General features: G+C 38.9%; 1 protein-coding gene across 23 annotated transcripts in view; it reads right to left on the bottom strand.

Moving 5' to 3' along the window:
- Positions 1-19,334, bottom strand: part of LOC139983324 (uncharacterized) — a 160,919-nt gene that overhangs the window by 23,075 nt on the left and 118,510 nt on the right. The gene's annotated exons all lie outside the window — the stretch shown is intronic.

Here is a 19,334-nt window from a genome sequence, read left to right as displayed (position 1 = left end):
GTCATTCCTTCATTTGAATGGAGTCATGTTTTAATCTCAGATGCCTACTACCTACATAGAACATGAGCACCATTGTTTATTTGCAAAAGCAAATGAGTTAACTGTATGAAATGCAGTATATACTGTGAATACAAAAATTTGTGATCCTATTCGCAAAGTAATATTTCTAATTTACCTTGTCTTTTTCCGGTGGAGAAATTACCATGAGTATTCGTTTTCGATGGTTCCCCTTTCTGAGTTGGAGAAGGTTCATCTTTTTCCACCAGAAGAAATAAAATATGGGAAATATCAAAACATGTTTTCATTCCTTAACAGACGCTATTGCATTTCAATCGTTAAATTAATATACTAAACTTCACATTTCACACCAAGATCCCAAACCAACTAGAAAACTGCTAAGCGACCTACGAGCAACTGGTGGGTTTGACCAGCATTTGATGTTGCAAACCTGTTGACCCACACATACTAGTCAAAATCCCACATCTGGCTGAGTTATACGTCACAAAATTAAAATGGCAGTATAAGAAGTTCACAGGTATGTTACCATAAAATGATACACTTGTATTACTGTAATTTAAAACATGTGCAAGACCATTTGACCTGTAGGCCGGGGATTCAAAATTCCATTTTTTTTTCAAATGGCAGTTATACCCTTTTCCTAATTTTCACATCGCATGTATGATGACCAGCTCTTGCATCAGGAAAATCTGGGAATTATCCAACTAGTACAATGTCGCTTACTAATACTATATGAAATATATAGTTGCACTTTCTCGCATCAAATGGTAAAATCAGCTTGTAATTAATAGCCATTATACCATAAAATGGCAGCAACAATCTACAATCAGAAGATCAGAAGGCTGTTTGTGCTTCCTTGCCTTAAATTTCCACTCAACTACCGGGCTGATGATGAACAAGTGAGTTAAATTTTCCAAGTATTCAGTGAGAACCAGAAGATCATGACATATTCTTGTAATTACTCACTTTTGGGCATCAAGTACTTCACTGATAATGAGTTTATACTATATGATTCTTCTGCAAAACATTTTCAATATCCAGAAAGAACAGTCACATAGAATACAGTCACATAGATGCCCTACAAACACATGAACATTCTCGTTTACCTAACTGAGCTGACAAATCAGCTAGCTCTGCCACCAGCCCCTTTTAGAAATTGTTACTACAGAATAAAACAGAAATTTTGCTTAAAATAAATGCACTCTCAAACATTTTGACAACTTTCCCTAAAACCATCTATCACTGAACACAAGGCCAATTTTCAGATAACCTGTTGTATGGAACGCGAAAAGGGCAACCAAATTTCGCTGTCTAAACTAAAGTGGTTGCTGCTGTTTTATCATGTTGTTGCTCAAACTTACATTGTTGTCTAAGCTTACGCTGTTGTCTAAACCTACGTTTTTGTCTAAACTAACGTTATTGCCCAATCACGTGATATATAAAATATGGGCATTTCGCGCGAAATGCCCATTTGCGCTGTATACACATACGCGTCGTTAATTTACTGACCAATTACGAAATAGTCAGTAAGATTGACACATATCCCGACCCAATTACGAGCCGGTCAACGCTCTCCACCATGCTACATACATCAGCTGACCCCGCCCACTTTGCTCCTCCAGTAACTTCCCGTATATGCGAAGAACAAAGGCGGCCTTGTCCACAGGACTGTTTTCCTAAACCCAGGCAGCAAGAACGTACGAAGATCTAGAGAGGACATGGTTAAAAAAAATTATTACATACATACGTAATAATACTACGTACGTACGTAATAATTATCACGTACGAACGTGATAATACTACGTACGTACGTAATAATATCACATACGTACGTGATATTACTACGTACTAAAGTCATAATTACTACGTACGTACGTGATAATCACTACGTACGCAAGGGCGGCGGAACCGGGGGGGCACAGGGGGCACGTGCCCCCCCCACTTTTCCTCAGGTTAAAAATGTGCCCTTTTTCTACATAAAAATTGAGGTGTCTCAAGTTAGCAATTAGAGGCCAGGGAACCAGAATGAACACTCGGGAAGGGCCGTTTCCGGCCATCTGAGGGGTTTGTAAAACAAAAAAATTCTTCTACGCTCCGCGCCAACCGATGGTGGCGCTCCGCTCAGATAGTCGTGTATACAACTTTGCAAATCCTGGCTACGCCCCTGACTTTTAATGAATTTCTGTTGGTCAAACTCAAGCTATTTCGAATGGAAAGAATTTGTTAAGATATATTAACAAGAAATAAACTCTACATTAGCAACTAGCATGATTTCACCTCATTTTGTCTCAAAAGAAAACTTGTTCCTTGTTTCCCAATTTGTTCATTGGATATTGCAGTGCTGTATGCATATTTTCCTTGAGGGGGGGGGGGCCTTGATGGAGTTATGTGTATACGCAAATAAGATAATACAATAAGAGTTATAAAGGGTACTATAAAAGGCTGCATCAGTCCAATCGCATTTCTGCAAAGTGCCCTTTGATGTCGGTGCCCCCCCCCCCCCCCCCGATTAAAAAGTGCTTCCGTCGCCCTTGTACGTACGCACATAATAATTACTACGTACCTATGTAGGGATTATCACGTACGTATTTAATAATTATAACGAATGTAGGCCTACGTATACGTATGTGTTTAGTGATATAGCCTATGTTAACACTTGTCTAACGTAAGCGAGCCTACGTTATATACTGCGGGTGATACATCTTCATATCAAAGATGGAGAGGGATGAACTTTTTCGTATGTACATACGTAATATTTATTACGTACGTACGTTATAAATATTACGTACGTACGTAATAATTTTTTTTACCATGTCCTCTCTAGATCTTCGTAAGAACCAACCCCCTGCGTATAGTAATCATATGAAGCCCACGTGGTAAATCAATTGTTGAACAGCGCCGATGGCAACAACGTAAGTTTAAACAACGAAATCAGTTTGCCCTTTTCGCGCGAAAAGGGCAAACTGATTTCGTTGTCTAATCTAAGTTTGTTGTTGCCTAAACTAAAGTTGTTGCTGCTGTTTTACCATGCTGTTGCTCAAACTCACGTTAATGTCTAAAATTCCGTTAAACTTAGCAACGAAATAAGTTTGCCCTATTCGCGTTCCATACTGTTGACCCCTTGCAGCTCAGAGTGTAAAAACTGACAGGAACCAAGAGTGTTTACAGCAGTTTACTCAACATGAGAGAATCAAGTCTCAAACTACAGGCCATCTTCTGATTGTACGCACAGTTCAAGATTATTTCTAATGTACAGTACAGTGGTGTGTATCTATATATCCCCTTTACAAACTGCACTGAAGTTAACTCATTTTTTGTTCACCAAGTATGAGGTTCATCCCAAGCTTTAGTTCTAGAGTCATGATGTGTACAAGGTGGTCAGACTTTGAACTTGTAACATATTGTACTGCAACCTGCAGTTTAGACCAACCACTGCCAGTCCTACCTGGAGGTTACATACTTACCCTGACCCCAGCCACCATCCTAGCCTATCTATGCCCATATATGGATTAAAGAGTAAATGAGCTTATATTACAGATTGTTCTACTGTACTATAGTACTATATACACATTATTATTACTATTGAATACAGAGCCTCAACAACTGGAATAACCTGTCTTGTGTTATTACTACATTATAGTTATTTTTTAATTATCTAACAAGTTTACAGAACTTAACTTCCTTAAGTGACCTTGACCTCTCTTCAAAGAACATCACAGTTTTTGTATTCACTAAGCTGGATGTACATTTTCATTAGATTCATTGAAGCTTTACTTCTATCAAGTTTACAAGAAATTCAGAGTTTGACATCTATTTACCTCAAATAATCTTTGATTTTTACCAAGAACAAACACATGTGAAACCTTACTAAGGGGCACCCACCTACTCAGTATATTATTGATTCATCAATTTCAGCTAGATTCATTGACTCAACTTGTTTATTGTTTTCAGTTTTGACTTCTTGTGATCTCAAGTTACCCTTAACCCCCAACCACAACTGCTGGAAGTAAAGTGAGCCTACCCATTAAGGGGCCTGCACCTACTACCCAAGTATGACATGTTAACCAATGCTACAGATGTTCTTTCGTCTCCTCGTCCATTAGTTACTGGTGTTCCACAGGGCTCTGTACTTGGACCTGTTCTTTTTTCTTTGTATCTTGCATAGTTAAGTGATGTTATTCGGCACCATGGTGTTCATTTTCATCATTATGCGGATGATACTCAATTACTTCTTGCTTTCGATAAGGATGATGTGCCCAATGTTTTTCATAAAATGGAAACTTGTATAAGTGGTGTAAACACTTGGCTTACAACTAATCAGTTGAAACCTAACTGTGATAAAACAGAGTTTATTGTTTTTCGATCTCGTTTCTTTGAAGTTACACCCAATTTTCCACCACTTACTGTTGGTAAAGACTCTATTAATATCTCCTCGACTGTTAGAAACCTTGGTGCATATTTTGACCAGACCATGTCACTTGAAAATCATGTTACTAATCTCTGTCGTTCTGCAAATTGGCAACTGAGGAAAATCAGTCTGATGAGGAATTACCTCGATAATAAGACTTGTTAGATACTGGTCCATGCGTTTGTGACATCAAAGCTTGACTTTCTAAATTCACTTTTATTCGGCCTTCCTGATTCGACCGACCATCCAGAAACTTCAAAAGATCCAAAACACCGCTGCCCGTATTGTGAAAAGGAAAGGAAGAACAAGCCAAACCACTCCACTTCTGAAGGAACTTCATTGGCTCCCTATCAGCTACAGAATTCAGTATGAACTACTTCTTCTCACCTTTTGTGCTCATCATCTGAAACGGCCTATATACCTGTCACAACTTCTCTTGCCATATATTCCAACTCGCACACTTCGTTCTTCTAACAAACTGTATTTAACTTTTCCTAAACCACGCTTGAAGACCTATGGTTACAGAAGCTTCAAATACTCTGGGTCTTACCTCTGGAACAAGTTACCAGATCACGTTCGAACATGCTACTTTCAAAAGTCTACTTAAGACCCATGTTTTCATTAGTTCTTTTGTAAATAAATTAACTTTCTTTGTGAAGCGCCTTGAGCAGTGACTTTTGTTTACTGATATGGCGCTATATAAGTCTCATTTATTATTATTATTATTATTTTTAGTAAGGTTGTTACAAGGTCTTGTTGGTGACCTCTGACCTATAGCTATGTCCATAAAAAAAAAAAGTTACTTACTAAGCGTAATCTACTTACCAAGTTTAAAGTTCATGCACCAGACACTTGGTGAGTGAGTCACTGTTTACGAGACAGTTATTCTTACAAACAAGCTCTATTGGCAGAATTGAACTCCGATAAGTGATTACCACTGACAGCCCAAATCGTCTTGAAGTCCCAGCTTGATAACATTTCCTTGTTCAATTGTACACAAAATGAAACATTACTGTAGCACTTACCCTGAGGGGCAACTTCCATACAGCTGTTGAATTTTTCTTTTAGGACGTCCTGTTTTCCACATAGCTCCAATTTGTTCAATGCATGAAGAAGCCCTGAGATGTCAGATTCTTTTATAATACCCCTCTCGACAAGTGTGTTGACAAATCCCAGCCCATCACCTTCCAATTTTTCACACAATGCCGGCGGAAATTCAAAGTAAGTTGCAAGTTTTGTGATATCAGGATTGGTCAGTTGATCAGCTGCATATACTTTGAAAGCCCCAAATCCTGAAGGAGAAGTACCATGCACAAAAACAGTTAGTACTGATTATTCATAATTATATTTTAATCATATTCCACTCAGTACACCAGCAGCTACAAGTAAGTTGTAATAGTTGTCTGCAATTCATTACAAAGCTTCGACAGTGATTGAAAACAAATTGAAACCAGAAAGCAAGGCTTTGTTATTCCTTGTCATATGATTTGCTCAAAATTCCACACAACTATATATCTCACAAGATGAATAGAGCAAGTGAGTTAAATGTGTCCAAGAATTAAGTGACAACCAACAATTATTTCCAGCTCATATTTGCATCACTCACTTGTGGGCATCAAACAATTACTTGACTGGTACAATAAACCAACTTTGAGGAAACAAATCAGCTCTGCCTGCAAGCCATTCCTTTAATTATTGTTATTAATGAATGAGAGATACATGACATTCTTTATACACTCTGAAATATTTTCACAACTGACTGCAAATGCCAAAATCATCTCGTACAAAGAATAAGTCCAAGTTTCAAACCATTTGAGATAACCTGTTGACTCCTTGGGGAAATGTTAGGCCATTTCCAACCAGAAAACCAGTTAACCTATTGATTTAAAAAAATGATCGGGCCACTTGAATGTGTTTAAATCACCCAACACATGAGTATCAACTATTGGAAGCAGATTTCATTTCCTGGATGAATAGTTGAAGATCAATTAAGATCTATGTTCACTAGACTGAACTGACATTGACCAAACTATGTCCACAAAGAAAAGAATAGTATCGGGGAACTGATAGATTAATTGCAGTTGGATGTTAGCTTGTTAACAAGGACAACAAACGTTTATGATTGACCTCATGTGATCTTTGACCTCTACCAGTTTCAGTAGGGTTCCTGCACTCACCAAAAGGGATCTACATACTAAGTATGAAGTTCAACAAAGATGTAATTTGTGACTTATTGTTTTTATGTTTTCAGACATTAACTGTATTATATGTTGAATGCGAATGATCTTTGACCTCCACCAGTTTCAACAGTGTTGTTCTTATATACTCACCAAGCTAGATCTACGTACCAAGTACGACGTTTCAATAAAGATGTATATACTTTTTGTGTTTACAAAGTTATCAGACTTTGACTTAGATGACCTCAATTAACATATGACCTTCACAGAAACAAATGGAGTTGTTGAACTCAATAAGACAGATCCCCATACCAAGTATGAAGTTAATCCATCATGAAGTTTATGAGTTACCATGGTTACAAACAGGTGTCACATAAATATACACATCACCATCCCAAATATTCTTTTCACGTCGGACAAGGAATGAAAAGGGTGTCTACTTGTAATAGTGAAGCACCTACAGTAGATGTCATTTTCAATTATAACACCTCTCATGACAATGGGTGTTTACGAATTCTATTCTGCCATTTTCTGTTTTACACAATGCCGGTCGTGTCCTGCAACAATGGCTCAAACTTGAATATATTTTAAAGTTTCCGGTGGGATTACACCAGGGATCATTTGACCAGCAAGATATACTTTAAAAGTAACAAAACAAAAAGGAACCAGAAAGTTGACTTTGTGATTCATTGGCAAACAATTTGCTAAACATTCCACATAACTATCTGTCAAATAAAGAGCAAGTGACTTAAATTTTTCCTAGAATTAAATGAGAACCAGAAAAGATCAGAGGTTTCCAGCTACTGATTGTAGGTGGTCATCAACACAATTTATTCACGGGTAAGGACTTCACAGTGAAGAATCTTTATTCCAAAATATTTCAATATTAGGAAAGATCTTCCTATGTGAAATAAAGACAACACGTATCTTTGTGCGAGATTCTCCTGCATGAGTGATATATGTGTTTATTTCCGCTTTCTGTGTGTAAACCATGTCTACCCTGTAAAGAGTCACTTTCGCTTATTTTTTTCCACATAAAGGAGTGAGATATTGGTTTACTTTGGTCTACTTACATAGAGATCTGAATGACCACTTTTGTCCTGTCACGCTACAGTACCAATGTAATACTTTTGCAATGTAGTAAAACCGTTGAATTGAAAAGCTTAAATAGCAAAACGACTGTATTTTAGGAGACAAAGTACCAAAACACTTTCTTGTTTTGCGTGCATTATGTATACTATAGCTTAACTGACACTATGATAATATTTTGGGTGTCTGGTAAATTTTTGGAAAAACAGATTTGGCGTGCTTCGTGCGCACTAACTGCATTGATGCTGTAAGAATTAATTACTCCTTGCACATGCATGTTAGCTAGATAACCTTAACAGTTTCCTTGAGATATCGTGTTTACAAGGCTTTTACTATTTGGCCCCAGGTGACTCAACATGATCTTTGACCTACCCACAAAACAATAGGGTTCTTCTACCTAATCTGCTACTCATATACACCAATATCAGATTGGTCCAAGCTTCCTTCTTGAGATATCGTGTTTACAATCGTGACGTCACCCCCCCCCCCCACCCCTACACACACTCTCCATTGTCATGAATGCATAGGTTATGATTGTCATCGAAACCAAAACTGAAATCTCCTGTTGAACACTCCCATTTTTTCTGGAATAATAGCCTTAACCCCGCCTACATGGGCTGTCAATCAATCGTCAAAATTTCCGGGGATTTTCCGAGGGAAATTGTCCGGGGGGCAATTGTCCGGGTGGGAGTTGTCCAGGGTGGGGGCAATTGTCCGGGTGGTAATTGTCCAGGGGGGGAAATTATCGGGGTTGGGAATCGTCCGGGGGGTAGTCGTCCTGGGGAAAACGTCCAGGGGGAAGTGTTCGGGAACCGTGAAATATTCTCACAACCTACTGCTAAAGTCATCTAGATCAAATCACAGAGCATGGCTTTTTTGAGACTATTTGGGACAACCTGTTGAACCCTGGAAGCCAAAGGGTGACCAAATGGGCAACTTGACTGCTTAAATCAAACAGACTGAACGGAAAGTGTTAAACTATGTTCACCAGAAGAACATTATGAAATCGGAGAACTCACAGATTAATTGTAGTTTTATTTTGGAGTATCATATTCACAAGTTTTTCAGACTTTAACACACCTTGACCTCATGCCACTTTTCACCTCCACCAATCTCAATACGGTCCTTGCACTCACCAAGCTGAATCTACATACTAAGGACAAAGTTCAAGAAAGATGTACTGTACTTCTATAGTTATCATGTTTAGGTTTTCAGACTCTTGACTTAACTTTTTACTGCAAGTGTATGATACACACAAAATGTATGCAATCTCCATCACATTCCTTTCACCTCCGGCAAAGAATCAAAGAGCAGCATGCATAAATGCGACAAAGAATATCATTTCAAGGACTCCTAACACCTGAGTACCCGAGCCTTAACCAAGATGCATTTTTTTATCCTATACCTGTAGTGTTGACAGGGTACTCAGACTTTGACCACTGTTGAACTCAAAAGACCTCAAATGAACCAATGAACAGATGAATTCACAAACCAAGTGTGAAATTCATCTACAATGAATTATTTGAGTTACAGTGTTTAGAAGCAAGCATCACATACCAGGGAATAATTTGGTATTCAAATTTGGTGGAGCAATTTTGGAAGCTCTACATGTGGTCCATTATAAATTATATACTATTGTTTCTGTGTACAAAAATTGTTGTTAGCATTGGAATGAAAACGATTCACAAGACAATTACGCATTACGCAAGTAATTAAATAATTCACATTCATACCATATGGATTAATGTCCCTTCCAGCCATGTCAAGTTCTGCCAAAAGAAAGAAAATAATAACATCATGTACACATTATCAAAGCATATATAGTGCCAGTACGTTTCATTGTACAAAGTATTAGATTAAAAAAGTTTGCAACCAGTCACAACAAGCTACTGTACATATCCCAATAAGAATGTTGAAATTGGCTGCCGGTATTTTACCGTTAAATTAAAACTTTATTTTTTACAGTATAGCATAGACCAGGTCTAGACTGCCACTGTGTCAGTGTCGTGGTTTTCTCTTTTATAATAACTGTATGACAAATGTCGGGGGTACCTGTGACATAGACAAAGTTAGATAGTAAGGGAATGATGAGTTGGTATGTATTTCAAACTTGGAGGCACTACTTTTCTCTATATGGCATAAAAAATTATCAGATTTTTGCAACATGATGCGTTTAGAGTTATTGGCTGTCAAAGACGACCTATTTTGTACATCGGAGCAATTGAACAACTTCATAAATTAATATTGAGAAAAGCTAGAACCCTGAAATTTGCTAAGGTGCTAGAACTTTATACTTATAATTAAAGTAAAAAACCCTAACAGCTCTAACATGATTACTTTGGTTAAAAAATTGGCATCTACCTCATGCTGAATCGCAGCATGAAATATTTTAGCAACTTTAAGAGTTGCACAACTTGCAAACATATTATAGGAAAGCATTGTAATCATAAGTTTGTATTGTTTGTACTAGACATAATAACCTCTGAAAGAATCCAGTACCCTGAAGCGATGCTTGAGGAGCAATTCATCACTAAAAATAGCACATTTTTTAGTGAAAATTACAAAAGTCAAATATTTTGACACTTTGAAGTTGACGTACTTTAACTCCACAAGAAAATATTTTTGTAGCCTAATTTGTTATATTCCTGTTCTATGGGATATGCATCTGTAATAGAAAGGTAGTAGGATGTTTAATTGCTGAGAAATGAGACCTCAAATGTCACAAAAATGCCAAAATGCCACGGTTGCGACAAATTGCGGAATTTCAAAGTGTGATAAATCGGCCAATTGTGAAGCAATGCAACTGAAATTTTCTGAATATGCTTATTTCATAGTGTTCCAATCATACAATAAATTTGGGAATTTTTCAAAAATGTCCAACTACAACATGCTCCAAAATCTGGTGATTTGATATGGAATGACCATGTTTTACAGTACCTGTCCAACATTTGTAAAAAAGTAATTAGGCCTAGGCCTAGACCTAACATGCTAAACATATTCCGAAACTAGGCCAAGCAAGATCTTGTTCTTTTGCCTAAGTCTCCATTACTGTATAAGCTAGGCCTAACTTCGAATGCTATTTTCATTACCTTGCGAGGCTTGCGTAGGCGTAATTTTACAGCTGGCTACAGTGTAGGGTATAGTATAGGATAGGGCTATTCCTATGCGAATGCTAATCGGGTGTAGCTAGGCCTACACTACAGTCTACCGTGCGTCTATCGTAAATGACTCGAATCAAGAGATGATCGCTTCCAGCGATAGGGTATAAGCCCGTGACAATAAGCGAGTTCAGAGTTTGCATTGCGCAATGGAGGTCAAGAGGTCAAATAAGAATACTCTCGTTGCGGCGAGAGTTGTATGCTCCAGTGTTACCAGAGTTAGCGTTTTTACACTAGATCTAGCGTTTTTAGTCATTTCTGGGGTTCTAGCGCACGTTTTTTCTAATTTTGGTAATTCTAGCGTTTTTTGCCTAAAACTAGTTAAATTTACAAAAAATAGACCTTTTTTCAGATTTTTTAGACAAAATTCTTACTTGGAGACCCATCCAATTTATTTTGAGTATTTTTGCCCAATCTTCGGACTTTCCTACCGAAAATTTCAATATTTTTTTCAAATTTTCTGGGTCAGACTATCACTCAAATCAACTATTCAAAATCTATTTTGTGATCGGTGACCATTCATCCTACGAATCTGTTCTAAATTGACTCGAAACAACACGAAAGTTAGGGAAACTACCATTTACCGTTTTCTAGGGTTTTATTTTCGCAAATCTAGCGTTTTTTCGTCAATTGTCGCTGGTAACACTGGTATGCTCGCGTACCCACGTTAACTTAATGAGCACTTACAGTAAACATTAGAAATCGCATAATTTACGTCTAAATTTACTCTGTTTTTTCGCTTTGGGATGGATATTCCTACAAGTTTGGAAGAGTTTAAACTTTGGAAAGTTGACAGACTGAAGGAATTTTTAAAGAAACGAAAGTTGAAGATGAATGGCCGGAAAGAAGAGTTGGTTGCTTTAGCGTATGCTGCCGTTCAGATGAACATTGCTGAAGTTAATAAAGCAGATGCGCGAAATGAAAAGGCAGATGACTACGCATCGGTACTTCAGGTTGAAGGAAAGACCATGCCCGATCCTCTTTCGGATTTACCACTTGCATGGGAAGGCGAAATTGAAATGAAAAAATGGCCGCCTTGCATGTACATTGATATTGCGCATTATTTTACCAGTATTGATAACATTGAACTGAAGCAAAGACTGATGACGTACTATAAAGATGGTAAAGTCTTCAGCTATTTAGAGTCTGGGTGGCACAGGGAAATATTTTACAATGCCATTTCTGCCGAGTCAAGGTTGTGCTTTCTAAAGGCAGAGTGTACACCATCGCAGCGTATTAATAATATTCCTTGGAATAACCCCTGGAAATCCCCCCACCCACTATTATTTTTTATAATGTTCTTCTCCAAATAAAATAAATATTTTTATTTATTTTTTTCGAACAAATTGAACCCACCCTATAAGAGGACAAACAAAAACGAATGACAGCGAATGACCGAATGACAATTGACTTTGTACAGGGTTAATTATCATTCGCGAATGACAGCGAATGACAACGAATAACAACGAAGGACGGTGGTGAGTGGATATAAGAGGGATAAGAGAGAAGAGGTCCCACCTTTATGATCAGTCTGGGAAAAGAACCTCCGCCAGGGAGGCGACCGTCCCCTTGCCCTGGGGGGGGGGGGGGGTAATAAAAACTAATTTTTATACAGCAACAATTTTTTTTCAATTCCCCTAAGTTCACGGGGTAAAATCTCACAGGACAAGTCAAACATCTTGCTCAAGAATTTACCGAAAACACCGGTCACAGTCGCAAAATGTCAACTCGAAATCTTGCGATTTAAACCCCAATTTTCCGATTTTTTTGCGTGGCTTTAATATACCCACAAAGTCTGAACTGTGATATCCGGTTGAAGCAAATGTCTGTGCTGTCATTTACTTTCATTCGTTTTAGTCAACGCAATTTTTTAGTGTGTAGGCCTACAACATATTGTCATTCGTTATGTGTAACGCAATTGTCATTCGTTTTAGTAACACCCCCCTATAAGTAGTAGGAATATGCCAAGAATAAGACTAAGCTTATTTTAAATCGCGCATAAAAATGAAGAGAACTAATATTTCTTAACATGAAAAACCATGTAGTTGCAACTACAAGATACCAATGGCTCTACTATGCAGTGTTCGTTGATGGACGTAAAAGCAACGAGCATGAGGATAGGTTATGTAGGCCTATTTAGATCTACAGTTCTGTCAGTGTCACTGTTAGTATTTTAGACTCGAGTTGCTTACGATATTCTCTAAAAAACAGTTCAGGCTCATAATGACAAACAAAAGGGCAAATTAGTTTGTTCCATGCTATATTTTAAATTCATTTCCGAAGCATTAAGACACCCGCAACCACGTAAGGTCGCGTAACCCATACGAAGGATACAGTCACATATACTTGTTTTTCCCGTTCGTAGGCCTATATCAGACTAACTATTTCACGTGCGATACGGACCTGTGTTCCATTATATTCAATATTATTATGAAGTAGTTTCAGTCAATTTATACACGTTTTTAAGTCGTAAACACACCGAAATATGCACTAGAAATAAATTCCGAATGTCGCAGTAACCCATTCTTAGTGCGATTATCGTTATGAAAAGCTGTCATTGTTTAAGTTTTCCGAGGATTCAATTCTCAGTTGACCTGACCCCAAGTGAGAATCGGGCATGCGCACTCGTAACTCTGAACTCGCTTATTGGACATGAAAATAATGTAATAGCTTACCAAGGACGTGTCAGCCCGATGCTACATCCAGACAAACAGAAACACACGTGGAACTGAAAATTACGTCCAAGTTATGTAAGCACATGGACATGTTACTTCCTCATAGCTCATGACACACAGTTTCAGGGAGTTGGAAATTCCCTTGAAGGAGGAGGGACTTACATAAGTAGGCAAACGTTGCTAATGCGCATGATTTAGATAAATCTCCAGCTGGCGCTCTGACTGACCAGGGCCCTATTTCATAAAAGTTAAGAACATTCTTATCTAGGACTTAAGAAGAATAATCGTTCTTAAGTCTGAAATTGTTCTTAACTTTACGAACATTCTTATCTTCTATTTCATAAAGCAACTTAAGAAGAATTCATTCTTATCTTTGCCCTGAAATCAGCATCATTCTTAACTATGTTTTTAAGTGTCACATGTCAATTAGGCGGGAAATTTCAATCATAACACATCATTGCTTATTTAGGTGTTTAATGTGGATGCTATGTGATGGCTATGTATATGGCTTTTGGGCTGCTAGAAAGAGAAAATCAACGAGCTCTACGGAGGGAAAGGTATTTAGGGACAGAACAAACCCACTTGATCTATGGACAGACCGGCAGATACATGCGAAGTACCGGTTCAGTAGACTTGCATGTCTCAACATCATCGATTTGCTGCAAGATGATCTGCAACATACAAGCAGGCGCAATCGCGCACTACCACCATCGCTGCAGGCATGGGCGTCAACAGGTGGGGGACGGGGGGGGGACATGTCCCCCCACTTTCAAAAGCGGAGGGGATATCATATCATTTGTCCCACCCACTTTTCAGAGTAGTTATTAAAAAAAATCACATGCATATGCGCGATTTTCTATTTAAGGTCAAGAAATCTGGACTCCCTGGGCCCCTGCTATCTATCACTTGCACCGTCATTTATCTCCCATTCTCCCAATATCCTAAATCTACCCATTTAATTCGTTCGGGGGGGGGGGGAGACCATTCGAAAGTGTATTGAATCTTGCACACATGTTGTTTGTATGGGTTTCAAGGGATTAGGTAAGCCATACAGGTAGATGGTGATGAGTAACTATGTTCATATCACTACCTCCAGTCCCTTGGACTGGACGGACGAATAGGGGTGTAGGGGTTAAGTAATTAAGGCTACATGTATTCGCCGGATATGGTAGATCTTTATTGTTGAGTGCCGGCTAGGCGCTACACACGCTCTGCGCGCGGTGCCTTTTTCTGATTATTATTATTAAAGTACCTGGGCACATAAAAACTGACGTCTCGCACCTACATGCATGTATTATATATACCACTCCACTCATCCCGGAGGTGACGGCGCCACTTTTTCAATATTTCGTTTGAGATGGACGCTGTGTAATTCGTCTCCCTTGGTGTCAGAACGGCATCTTTCTACCAGTACTTTCTGTCGGGATTTAGTTTTGTGAGACAAAATTTCTCCTCACAGATCTGGTTCTGATGTAGCTAAAAACGACTCAGGAAGGCCGTCTCCTGCGATCTAGGGGGTCTTATGTAGGCCTACCCAAAATTTTCTGGTACGCTACGCGCCAACCAATGGTGGCGCTCCGCTTAGATAGTATAGTGTCCCCCTCACTTTCTGAAACCTGCTGACGCCCATGACTGCAGGTGTTCATTGCACTTCGTTTTTTTGGTCATGGCTCAATAACCGATGACTCCGGTGCTGAGCCCCACGGTGTCAGCATTCCAACAGCGTGTCGAGCTATTAGACGGGTATCTCGTGCGCTATGCCGACGAAAGTCCCAATTTATAAAGTTCCCTACTACCCCCGAGGAAGTGCAACAAAAACAGAGAGATTTTCTCGCAGTTCAAGGCTTTCCACGCGTTGTTGGAGCGATAGATGGGACTCATATCCGGCTTTATGGTGTAGTTCTTGGTCCTGCTGAGTATGTCTACGTGAATCGCAAAGGTCAGTGGTAATGTTATTATTATTTTTAGCATATGCGCTACTTAATATAATAGGGGTGGGGGTTGTGATGGGATGACAATATAATCATAGGCGTACGGGACCATTTCAGTTTGGGGGGCAGAACTTTTTGTGCCTGAAAGTTCCCGTGACACTATCTAAGCGGAGCGCCACCATCGGTTGGCACGTAGCGTACAAGAAAATTTTTGGCACACAATGCCTCTCAGATTGCCGGAAACGGCACTTCTGAGGCCTTGCAAGTTGCATCTAAACATTCTTTATTTTATAATCTCACGTTTTAGAAATTTACACTTCCCCAAAAATTTGGTAAATTAGAAGAAGAAAAAATGGTAAAATCACTTTGAAGGGGAAAAATGGGACAGTATATTTTTTAAGCTCCTATTTAGTTACCTTATTTATTATTTTAACACAGTACTCAACTACCTCCAGAAAAACATAAATTGTTCAACGACACGTAGGCGGGATAATGTCGCTGTGTCGGGTGAGACTGAAATTTTTCTCACAAAAAAGTATAAAATATAACAAAGAATACGATAAACCTGTACTTCTAGGCTTGTAGGCACCCCCCCCCCTCCCCACCATCCATGGAAAAAGAAAATGTTTCTTATATACACTCATGTTGGGGATGTCCAGGTCAAGGGCGGCGGAAGCACTTTTAATCTGGGGGGGGGGGGGCACCGACATCAAAGGGTACTTTGCAGAAATTCGATTGGACTGATGCAGCTTTATATTTAGTACCCTATATAACTCTTATTGTATTATCTTATTTGTGTATACACATCACTCCATCAACGTCCCCCCCCCCCCCCTTAAAGGAAAATATGCATATATACTAGCACTGCAATATCCAATGCGCAAATTGGGAAACAAGGAACAAGTTTTCTTTTGAGACAAAATGTGGTGAAATCATGCTAGTTGCTAATGTAGGAATCTTCCGAAGTACAGTTTTTTTCTTGTTAATATCTTAACAAATTTTTTACATTCGAAACAGCTTTGAGTTTGACCCACAGAAATTCATTAAAAGTCACGGGCTTAGCCAGGATTTGCAAAGTTGTATGCACGACTATCTGAGCGGAGCGCCACCATCGGTTGGCGCGGAGCGTACTAGAATATTTTTTGGTTTTACAAACCCCTCAGATGGCCGGAAACGGCCCTTCCCGAGTGTTCATTCTGGTTCCCTGGCCTCTTGCTAACTTGAGGCACCTCAATTTTTATGTAGAAAAAAGGCACAGTTTTAACCTGCCCCCTGTCCCCCCCCCCCCCCCCGGTTCCACCGCCCTTGGTCCAGGTATACAATTGACTAGTTAGAAAAAAATTGATCGTGCAAAAAGCGTGGTAGCCCAGATGAACTGCGCTTACGGTGGTGTTACACGGAAATATTCGGGCATCATGATGCTAAATAAAGAAAATCATGGAATTGTCGGGCAAAAATTTGAAAAAGATTCGGGCAAGCTACTGCATATTTTTATATATATATATATATATATATATAGCAAGAACATATGAAAATAAGAGTGCGACAGTCAGAAAAATTAGAGTGCGACAGTCGGAAATTCCGAATTGAAGCTGGCGACAGTCGGAAATTCCGACAGTCGGAAATTCCGACCTTCGCACTCAATTTGTCCAACTATCGTCATATTTACCAAGATTGGGGGGGGGGGGTGAGACACCCCCACACCCCCCCCCCACTCTAGCGACGTCCCTGACAGTCGCGCACGATTTATCACGCACAGTTAGAAAGTTGTTCCATTTGAATAACTTGTCTTTACACGACACGACAGTCGCATGCGATAAATATGTGTGACATGGAGGCTGTAGCATCATCGCAATTGGTGCTTCTCCTGATGAAAAGACGAAGGCCACGGCGCAGAAAGAAGAGGGTCTTAATTAATGGCCAAGGCCGTGGCTCCTTCAGAAAGAGACTTTCCAAACTTGATAACGGAATTGACAACAGAAGAAAATTGCATAATTTTTGCAGGATGAATAATGCGGATATTTCACGGTGTTGTCAAGATACAGCCGGCACTTTCAAAACAAGACGCCGTAATGAGGCAGTCGATTCTTCTGATTTTGACAATAGACCTAGCTATGACCATCCTTGCGGGAGGGGGAAAAACCAACAGGAAAAATCCTTTTGCTTGTATTTTTATCAAGTGTTCTAAAGGCTACAAAATGAAAGGAATGATATCCCTGCAACCGCGCCTGAGGCATGGGTATTCAAACCTTTCGACAAGAAAGATCATATATTAAAATGTGATACAATGTTTATCCTTTAGGTGGCCTTGCCCTTGCCTACATAAGTCAATACCAGGTTTATTTAGCCTGTTTGGGATGGGGGACCTTTTTTCTTCCGAACCAAGTTCAGCTGCATTTGGGCTAATGAATAAGAATGTAGATTGATTTATCTGTGGGCCAAGAGTATACATTACATTTGTACTTGAAAACAACACTGACCGCCTCACCTGTTCAAGCTGCTGTATATAGGCTACTACAATGGACGAACAGGAAGCCAAACATGTAAAATTGAAATAATTAAGGACCTTGTTTCAAATTTGGTAGTTTGCCTTCGAATCTGAATGGAGATTCAGTCTGAAAGGAAGGAAGATATTACAACAAGTAATGTCAAGCAAATCAGAAGGATAATTGCAACGTATGGCCATGAGAAAGATGGTCGGAACAGAATAATTTAAAAGAATCTTCATTACAGAAGTCTGCATGGTCTGTATTATCTATTTACTGTACAGTTTGTCCTATATTTTCGTTTCTAACATATTTCACTGTTTAAAGAACCAACGGAACATAACATACATGACCATTCTAGCTGTGGCATGCACAAAAAATTAAGTTAAGAACAGTAACATAACTTCAAACTGTCTTCTTATTTAAGTTTAAAACTTGAGATATATACTGAGTTAATTTCTTATCCCCGTTTATATGAAAGACCGAAAAATAAATACATCAGTGAACTTTTTTAAGAAAACCAAGTGTAAGTTCTAGAAAATTGTCAATAGTGTGAGGTAATATCGAAATTCAATTGGGAGATAAAAAGTCAGTTTCAATATAATACGAATAATACGAATGAATAAAATAAATAGATAAATAAATGAATACAAAAATGGTAACATATGGTACCATACTATTGCACACATGATCCGGTTTGGACCTATATGTAAAATGCTGTCGAAAAACAAAAATAATAGGCCTACTTGGTCACGTAGTGGGTGTTACGACTTAACAATGGTTGGCTAGTTAGGCATAGGCTCAAATGATCACAGTGTTGTAAAAGAAAATCATGTGCTGTTTATCACGAGACCAAAGTATTTGATTCGTACAGGAACGGTGCTTTATCATTGAGAACAAGTAATTTCTACATAATTTAACGCACCTGATGCTGATTCGATTATAATTTCAAATGCTATGTCATGTTAATAACAACTTTTATGCCGATGTGTTAGGTTGAAACTGGGAGGGGTGGTGCATACACCTCTGCGTGGATCTGCACCTATAAAAGTCAGTGATTCAGAACTATGCAACAATCGTCCTTTGTTACCGGTGTACCGTAACAGGTCCGCCCCAAAATGTGCTAGAGAGTCAAATACGGGTAACTGATGCAAATTTCGAAAAGGATTTTACTGGTTATCTTCCAAGAATTTTGACGAAGTCTGAAACTAGTGGAAGGCTGGGAACATTCGTTGAACAACGAGTCCGAAAGGAGAAAATGCGAGGCGGATGGGTAACGAAGACTACTCCCTAGTTTAGCTTTGGATAGACCTGCAAGTGTTTTGTATGCTATGTCTATGGTAACCTATATTGTTTTCATGGGTTTGGGATATAGGTTGTGGGGGTAAATTT

Source organism: Apostichopus japonicus, chromosome 16 (assembly GCF_037975245.1).
Source record: "Apostichopus japonicus isolate 1M-3 chromosome 16, ASM3797524v1, whole genome shotgun sequence".
In the NCBI taxonomy this organism is placed as follows: domain Eukaryota; kingdom Metazoa; phylum Echinodermata; class Holothuroidea; order Aspidochirotida; family Stichopodidae; genus Apostichopus; species Apostichopus japonicus.
This window is presented reverse-complemented; position numbering and strand designations above follow the sequence as displayed.